The 9,935-nt window shown below is 48.1% G+C and overlaps 1 pseudogene; it reads right to left on the bottom strand.

Moving 5' to 3' along the window:
* Positions 1-671: 671 nt before the first annotated feature.
* On the bottom strand, positions 672-1,640 carry LOC136957016 (aerolysin-like protein; annotated as a pseudogene).
* Positions 1,641-9,935: the final 8,295 nt, after the last annotated feature.

Here is a 9,935-nt window from a genome sequence, read left to right as displayed (position 1 = left end):
CGTCTCTCACTCTGCATGCTACCTGTCAACATGGACCCTGGTGCACTCAGCATCTCTCACTCTGCATGCTACCTGTCAACATGGACCCTGTAGTGCACTCAGCGTCTCTCACTCTGCATGCTACCTGTCAACATGGACACTGTAGTGCACTCAGCGTCTCTCACTCTGCATGCTACCTGTCAACATGGACACTGGTGCAGTCTCAGCATGCGAGTGAGAGACGCTGAGTGCACTACAGGGTCCATGTTGACAGGTAGCATGCAGAGTGAGAGACGCTGAGTGCACTACAGGGTCCATGTTGACAGGTAGCATGCAGAGTGAGAGACGCTGAGTGCACTACAGGGTCCATGTTGACAGGTAGCATGCAGAGTGAGAGACGCTGAGTGCCTTAGCTGTGATGGATAAAGCCACAGCTCTCCTCACTAGAAAGACTATGTCCACATCTGGGTCTTATGTGCATCATTAATGATTGCATACAAAGCTGGATATAATATACGGGTGCACCTAGACTCGCTTAGTTCTCAATTTAGTCAAATGATGCATGTTGAGTTGGAACAATCCTGCTTGCCTTTGGAATAGGATTTTTGGATTACGGAAAAGTCAAAGTCTGAATTTGCTCATTTATTTATGGAATATTTTACAAAATTATTAAAACGGCATCGAAGACTTCCTCATGTTGGTAAATGTTGCGGAAACTTATGATTCTGTACAGGAACTACAAGGACTCCTTTGTAACCACTTTTACATTTGTGTAAGTGACCCCCTTGTAGAACACTTATTGACACAGGTAATTTCCACTCTGGCAGTGTAGGGGAGATCAATTGCAACTCTTCCAATAGTGATGTCAATATTTACAGTCTTCCTTGGAGGAACCTGAACAGGAAAACAGTCTCAGTAGTGGATCTTTCTTCTTCCAAGGCATGTGTGGCTTCTCTTCCCTCAGTTAGGCCAGTTTTCGTAGGTCATGGACTTGATTTCCCTAACGGCCACCTGGGGTATTTCATGATAAAGTGTGGGGTAGTGGACATCCTTCAATACGGTTGACTATTTAATGAATTGGAAGCCTAAGGCATCTATGTCTAAACCAGCCCTTCCAGAGACTCCAATGCAGACACCAGAGCCAACATCAATATGGTACTCATTTTTCAACCCCCAGTCTGTCATGCAAGCAAAGAACTCCCGTGAATGATTAGTTTGGAATTTGATGGCACCCAATCGTGTTCCTTCACCATTTCCCCACAGGGAAAGCAGGGTAAAACGCTCTCCATCCTTAAAGGTAAATTCAGAAAACGTTCCTGCAGGATCTCCAATCAGTTGACTTCGCCCATCAGTAAGCCAAATCTTCAGAGCCTTCACCTGCCAGCCTTTGACCCACACCCAGATCTTCTGCAGCGTGGCTCCGTTGTCGATACCACTAAATTCAAAGGGACAACCTCCGTGTCCTCCAATGCTATGCAACGGTGTAAGGTATGACATTCTTGCTCTTGCTGCAAACCTTCAAAAGAAATTGAATGAATTAATACATTATAGAAGTCAAATCCATATTTTATCCAGAAATAACTTCCAGCATTTTGACAAATCATCCAAATAGTTTGCCTATGCTTTGCCTATAGACATGTCCAGCTATTTGCCTTGCCTATAGACATTATCAAATTTAGTTTGCTTGCATTTCTAGCCTTCCTGTCCGTTTGAAGGTTCAGTAGGATATTTCTTACTCATCACAACTAATCTCCTCCCCAAATGTTTGAGGTCTAATCCAGTTGCTGGCTTCAGTGGCTTGGCCCTCCACCTCCCCGTTTCTGTGTTTATGCCGTAATTCACCATGGCTTTCCTGTGCCCCCCCCCCCCCCCCCCCCCCTGACCTCAACTTGCTCACTATGATTGCCTCAAAGCACTTCATTAAAACGCACAACAGAAATGAAAGCGGTTATTTAGGTGGGGGGGAGGGAGGGTTTCTTGTACCAGTGTGATCGTCTTTCAACTGATAAACGAAACAACCCAAAACAAGCCGTAATACTCAAGTGTGTTTGAGTTACTAAAATGACAAAACTATATTACGGCCCTATTTTGCGTTTTTCAACACGGGTTGCAAAATAGAAAAACCAATGGCCACAAGGTACTCGGACCCTGGGCATAGGCTACATTTCTTTAAAAGCCCCTTTGTGCAACTAACGCATATTAGGCTTTTTGAAACTTCCGTATATTAGGCTTTTTGAAAAAGTATGCATCGGGTTGAGTGAATTTAATTTTAAGAATTTTAACAGAATCAAAACCAGGACTGAAAAATAATAAGATATATAAACAGAATTCCAGATGACCCTACGCTTGCGCAATGACGCACACGCTTCAGCACTACCCTATTAGCCGCATTACAACAATCAAGCATTCACATTGAGAAAACAAATGAAAGCAAAATAATTAAGTTAGCACATGCCAGAATCCACAACAAGCAGTGATATCATGATGGCTGTTGACTAAAACATGAGCAACTCTAGAGCACGTTTTAATGTCAACATTGAATTGCATTACAAAAACAAGATTAGCCTACGTTTGAGCAGAAACCTAGAAGTATGCATAACTTGACAATGCCACACTACGTTAGAATTTTATAGCACATGTGAAGTTTCCTTACAATAGTAGCTTGACTACTACGTAGCCTACCTTATTGTCCAATAGGCCTCCTCTAACGACCACGGGGAATTTGAGTTCCAATAATGGCTCCTGCAATCAATTGTAAATTGTTAATTCAAACAATGGGGTGTAGGACCCCTTAGTGTTAAGACTTGAATTCATCATTCAACTCAGCCCCTTCCTACAAGTGATTTAGGTCCACAACTTTGCAGCTGTTATAAACGGACAAAACATGGAAAAGGCTGCAGTGTTGCATGGCAGAACATGTAGTCCTATTTATATTGGCATTGGAGAAATATACGCAACGAGGTATAACGCTTTAAATCAGACACTTACAGGTTCGTTGTGAATAAGCAGCAAAAGTTGTATTGTGCCTCACGAGACAGATTTGTCAAGTTAACAGCTCGGCTATTCAAACGGAAACAACGTCCATTAAATAAAGTTGTGATTGTCCCTGCCCCCTCCTACAATATGCAAATATATTTACCAGGATAATGAGGTTCAATCATTCACAGGCACGTGCAGAAGGGAGGAGGCCAGCCCCTCCCCCTTTTCAACATCATTTTCCAGTGCCGGTCTAAACATGAATAAATAAACATTTATATTGTGTAAAAATAATTTAAATTCAAATTAACATGAGTGTGCACAAAACACTTGCAAATTAATCAGAAGAAAGTCGGAGAATGTTCCTATATATTTTTTTTTGACCTAGGGTCTGCCATCAGTCTCGTTTTCATTACGCAATCGCGATGCGTCCTGCTTCAATATTATTCAGACAGAGCGGACAGAATCTACGAGCTCATGTTAGAACTGTCAGTATGACTGACAAATCGTCTGCTGCGACTCCCCTCTTATCCAGAGGCGTTGTTAGACATAAAACTCTACTGGAGCACAGGCCCCTAATTCATATCCCTTTTCTTCTTACATTTACATTTAGTCATTTAGCAGACGCTCTTATCCAGAGCGACGTACAGTAAGTACAGGGACATTCCCCCGAGGCAAGTAGGGTGAAGTGCCTTGCCCAAGGACACAACGCCCAAGGACTAACCCGAACTGGCAGTTGGCATGACCGGGAATCGAACTGGCAACCTTCGGATTACTAGCCCGATTCCCTCACCGCTCAGCCAACTGACTCCACTTCTTTCAAGCTTGCTGCGCACAATGCACTACTAGGCTATAGAACCTCCCCTTGCTTAACCCACTAGTTCAGGGACAGTTCAGGGACTCAAGTTTGATATCAACTTTGGCAGGGACATCAATAGCTAATGCAAGCATACACATTTTTTTCGCATTCATTTGAGCGCAAATAGCCTACTGTTTTTTTGAGCTTCATGTAATATCGTTTTTATGTTTAGTCAAAATAAGATGATGGGTAGGCCTATCATTTAGAAACTATCTTACCTACCTCAATTGTGACTTGTGTGCCGAGTCCGACACTTGGGGGGGTATTCCAGAAAGAAGGTTATGTGACATACCCGGGTAAGTTAACTCCCCAGCTGATGCCCAGCATTGTAGCAACATTACTGGTGGGTTAATTTAACCGGTTATGTTGCATAACCTGCTTTCTGGAATTAGTAATTCCAATGTGTGCGTGCTGCAGTGGCTATTTGGCAAGCTCAGAAGAGCGCGCTGATATGGAATTCTGAATGCATATAGGTTTGGGTTTCCGGTTAAAGCCTTGATTGGGATACTGTGTAATTTTCCAGGACTATCAATCTAAATTAATGCACTGACTAATAAAGTAAATTGTTCAAACTCAAAACTTGAGATTTTAATGGGGCACAGCAGATTTTGACTGGGGCACGTGCCCCAGTCAAAAGGGTCTAACGACGCCCCTGCTCATATCCATGGCGGAGGTTGTTGTAGTAGAGAGTCAAACCGCCAACACAACCATTTCTGATCCACTCAGTAAGACACAGTACTGACCACCAGGATGACTGATTGCATTATATGATGTCTCATACAATGCTACTATCTTCTGGATAAGCCTCAAAGGGGGCTGATGCCATACCTGGTGTTCCCCTCTCCAAAGGGGGGAAGAGCCAGCCAACGGCTGTGTTGAGTGTTACAGTAGTGTGCCTGAACTGCAGGGTTAGTGATGGTGTGTTGAGTGTTACAGTGTCTCTGGAAAGACGATGATGACAAGAGTGGGTGTTCATAAACACCAACCACCAGCAGTGTCCCTGAGTCTCCTCCAGGGTCAATAAACGATAACAATCTTCAGTACCTCTATAAATATGACTTATGACATTCCAAATAAGAAACTACGAGCGAACAATGCTTTTACAGTTTTTCATGATTGCCAAAACACATTTCTTGAAACAGTCAACCAAACAGTCAAAACCAAATATTCAAACTCAATTTCCAAAACCTCTGACTCATCTGGCAAAATCAAACACTTGCCCCCATGTAACTAGTGCTCAAAATCAAACACCAGATCATAAACACAGCAAATCAATATTAAACACTATGGAGCAATCATTAGACACAACACAAAAAATTTGAGAACATAGCATCCAGGCCATGTAGTTACATGTAAAGACAAAAGTGTTTATGTATACACAGTAAATGTATTTACGTAGCAATAAAGAAAATGGATTTTAGGATTTTGAAACACTGGATTTTGGTGTTTCAACACCCATTGACACTTTCTTGATGTTTAGCGTTTAGTTTAATGTTCTGCACCTCTCTTTCACCAACCGTCTATGGAGGAGGGGATCCCTCACTCCGTCTCTGGAGGAGGGGATCCCTCTCTGAATTGCTCCTCCCAAAGTGTCTTCTATTTTTTTTCCTCTAGTGAGTTTTTCTGGGAGTTTTTCCCTGTCTTCCTTGAGGGTTGAGGTTGGCTGAGGGGCAGTTCTATCGGCGTATGTGAAGCCCTCTGTGACATTACTTGTAAAAAGGGCTATACAAATACTGTACATTTGATTTGAAAATATTACAGTAACCATCACAACTTAATACTCAACAAAGAAAAACGTGGTAAAAACCCTCTGGTAGAGGGTTTTTACCTCGCTCTTACCATAGACCTTCCACCGCCACACAGAGAAAAATTATTAAATTGGGTTGAGAAAAGGGCTGTATGGTGGAAGGCAAACATTTACAGTAAAAAATTCTGGTTGATGTTGAACTATTCTTGTACACGGACACCACGGTGAAAGCTGACATTGTCCCAAACCACCATTAGAAAAAAGTGTCAACAATTTTGAGTCATTGTGTTTTACAGATGAAAACTATGTTGTAGTTGTGTTTACTGTTTGCCGCCTGTGTTTACCATTTTGCAGCACAAGTGCATCACAGTGCAAAATGTGTTCAGTGAATGAGAATGTGTTTAGAGTTTTGCCAAGTCAGAGTGTCTGATTTGACAAATTGGTTAGTTCACTGAACATCGGATTCAGAGAATGGGGTTTATTGTTTTAGCAATTGTGAAAAACTGTAATAGTTCTACTTCGAATCCTGCCCATGACTATTACATTTGTAAGTTAGACGTCCCACCGCTATTTCTGCAGTAGCCCCCATCACCACTAGATGGCAGTAGAAGCTTAGTTAACATAATCACTTCCTCCCCCTACCCCTACTGTTACAGTAGTGTGCCTGAACTGCAGGGTTAGTGATGGTGTTTTGAGTGTTACAGTAGTGTGCCTGAACTGCAGGGTTAGTGATGGTGTGATGAGTGTTGTGGGGGGGAGGGGGGGGTTAGTGATGGTGTGATGAGTGTTGTGGGGGGGAGGGGGGGTTAGTGATGGTGTGATGAGTGTTGTGGGGGGAGGGGGGGTTAGTGATGGTGTGATGAGTGTTGTGGGGGGGAGGGGGGGTTAGTGATGGTGTGATGAGTGTTGTGGGGGGGAGGGGGGGTTAGTGATGGTGTGATGAGTGTTGTGGGGGGAGGGGGGGGTTAGTGATGGTGTGATGAGTGTTGTGGGGGGAGGGGGGGGTTAGTGATGGTGTGATGAGTGTTGTGGGGGGAGGGGGGGTTAGTGATGGTGTGATGAGTGTTGTGGGGGGGAGGGGGGGTTAGTGATGGTGTGATGAGTGTTGTGGGGGGGAGGGGGGGTTAGTGATGGTGTGATGAGTGTTGTGGGGGGGGAGGGGGGGGGGTTAGGTCATAATGACACCCAGACAGCTCAGCAGACGCTCTGGGTACCATGACAACATCATGTGATACTGTGGAAGACTTCATCTGATCCTGGGACTGTGAGTGTGTGTGTGCGTAAGTGTGTGTGTGTGCGCGTGAGTGTGTGTGTGTGTGTGCGTGAGAGTGTGTGTGCGTGAGAGTGTGTGTGAGAGTGTGTGTGTGTCATCCTCTATTTGAACAAAAGTGTTGAGCTGGTCATTACTTACTGTCTCTCTCTCACACACACACACACACACTTGCAGTAGGGACACGTGATGGCTCTCCATCCTCCCTGCTCTGACACTAGGTTGAAATAACAAAGGCTTCCTCCCCTCTGACTCACTCTCTCGCTTACACACACACACACACACACACACACACACACACACACACACACACACACACACACAGGCAAGGCAAGGCAGAGGTCTCGTGACAAGTTGATGAGACAGTCAACTCTGAATCCTTAGGTAGGAGTAAAGACACAGTCCTACTGAACTAAACTTTCAAAAGAATTCACAGGCCTAATACCAACTGTAAAGTTTGTACCAAGTTACCACAGAATGAGGATAGTACTAACCCAAACACACTGGAGGGGTGGGGAGAGAACCATGTGTGTCTGGGAGTGTGTGTGGCAGTGTGTGTGTGTAGTTATGTGTGTCTGGGTGTGTGTGTGGCAGTGTGTGTGTGTAGTTATGTGTGTGTGGGTGTGTGTGGCAGTGTGTGGGATGCATGTACCCTACAGTAATGAATTGAAGCTTTAATCAGTTCCTCATGCAGGTCTTATTGCATTCCTCCAGGATTCACCTCTGTCCCCTTCACACACACGCACACGCACACACACACATGCACGCACACACACACGCATGCACGCACACACACACGCATGCACGCACACACACACGCATTCACGCACACACACACACGCACACACACACACTCACTCACTCACTCAGCCATGTCAAGCACAAAGTCATGCACGGCCCCCCCATAGTAACTCACACAGGATAAACACACACACACACACAGCCACACACACACACACAGGATAAACACACACACACACAGCCACACACACACACACAGGATAAACACACACACACACAGCCACACACACACACACAGGATAAACACACACACACACACAGCCACACACACAGAACATTTGGGAACACAGAATGCGTCTGGGGGGGGGGGGGGGGGGGGGCCTTCTCATCCTAGATGAATTATGCAGGGGGGGGGCATGGGCCTCTGGGTAATTAGTCCCTGACTCAGACTAGAGCCACAGGGAATGTGGACAACTGTGATTCATACTGGAGCTGAGAGAGAGGGGGGAGAGAGAGGGCGGGTGGGCGGGAGAGGGAGAGAGAGAGGGGGGAGAGAGAGAGAGGGCGGGTGGGCGGGAGAGGGAGAGAGAGAGGGGGGAGAGAGACAGAGGGCGGGAGAGAGACAGGGGGGAGAGAGAGAGAGACAGGGCGGGAGAGAGGGGCGGGAGAGAGGGGCGGGAGAGAGGGGCGGGAGAGAGGGGGGGGAGAGAGGGGGGGGAGAGAGGGGGGGGAGAGAGGGGGGGGAGAGAGGGGGGGGGGGAGAGAGGGGGGGGAGAGAGGGGGGGGGGGAGAGAGGGGGGGGAGAGAGAGGGGGGGGAGAGAGAGGGGGGGGAGAGAGAGGGGGGGGAGAGAGAGGGGGGGGAGAGAGAGGGGGGGGAGAGAGAGGGGGGGGAGAGAGAGGGGGGGGGGAGAGAGAGGGGGGGGGGAGAGAGAGGGGGGGGGGAGAGAGAGGGGGGGGGAGAGAGAGGGGGGGGGAGAGAGGGGGGGGGGAGAGAGGGGGGGGAGAGAGGGGGGGGAGAGAGGGGGGGGAGAGAGGGGGGGGAGAGAGGGGGGGGGAGAGAGGGAGAGGGAGAGGAGAGGGAGAGGGAGAGGGAGAGGAGGGAGAGGGAGAGGGAGAGAGGGAGAGGGAGAGAGGGAGAGAGAGAGAGAGAGAGAGAGGTGGGAGAAAGAAAGGCTGTCGTAAAGTTTGGGGGGAGAGAGAGAGAGAGAGAGAGAGAGAGAGAGATGAGAAGGGGAGAGATAAGGGTGGGAGAAAGAAAGGCTGTCGTAAATTTTGGGGGGGAGAGAGAGAGAGAGAGAGAGAGGGATGGATGGAGAGAGAGAGAGGGATGGATGGAGAGAGAGGGAGAGAGAGAAATAGTTTATTTCCAATCCTTGCTAGATCATAATAACACACTGACCCAGCAGATGCCTTCATCCACAGAGACATGAGGGGGGGGGGGGGGGCGACCTCTTGATCTGCAGTCAAATGTAAAACACTACATCACTGAGCTGTATGTTCAGGGGCCTGGTGGCATACCTCTAAGTGGCGCCCCAAAACTCTGGCGACGCCCCTTGGTGTGTGTGTTGTTGGGGGTGGGGGAAGAAAGCAGAGAGCTTTCATTCTCCTTCTGAGCATTGGAAACAGCTTCCTCAAATAACCCCGACACCAGCCTCCCCCCGCCCTCCCCCTTCCCTCCTGGAACCCCGCTCCTCCCTCCCCCCTCCTCCTCCTCCTGGAACCCCGCTCCTCCCTCCCCCCTCCTCCCCCTCCTGGAACCCCGCTCCTCCCTCCCCCCTCCTCCCCCTCCCCTTGACCCACCCTCCCCTCCTGGAATAATTTCTCTACATCCCTCCCTCTCTCCCTCTACATGTAAATCTCTTCACCTCTCCCCCTCTCTCTGTCTCTCTCCCCCTCTCTCTGTCTTTTTCTCCCCCTCTCTCTCTCTCTCCCCTTCTCCCTCTCTCTGGGACACAGTGACCCACTTGCACTTCCTCCTGGTCTCCGTGGTAACAGACTCATGGCAACATGGCAGGAAAGTTACAGCTGACAACGACTTTTACAGGTCTGCCAGTTTGCCTGCCTGCCTGCCTGCCTGCCTGCCTGCCTGTCTGTCTGTCTGTCTGTCTGTCTGTCTGTCTGTCTGTCTGTCTGCCTGTCGTTTCTGCAGCGGGCGCTTGTCTTCTCTGCCAGAAACAGAGGCCTCCTGCTCCCCCAGCCAGCTCAGCCAGGGAGAGCCTCTTCAGCTGGGGGAGCAGGAGGAGGACGAGGGGTGCTGCTGGGTCCCCTGGCTCTCCTCTCTCTGGTCCTCCTCTCTGCATTCGAGGAATGCTGCCCAGCTAGAGAGGAGGAGGGGAGAGGTGGAGGAGGGGAGAGGTGGAGG

This window comes from Osmerus mordax, chromosome 14, assembly GCF_038355195.1.
Source record: "Osmerus mordax isolate fOsmMor3 chromosome 14, fOsmMor3.pri, whole genome shotgun sequence".
Taxonomy (NCBI): Eukaryota; Metazoa; Chordata; class Actinopteri; order Osmeriformes; family Osmeridae; genus Osmerus; species Osmerus mordax.
This window is presented reverse-complemented; position numbering and strand designations above follow the sequence as displayed.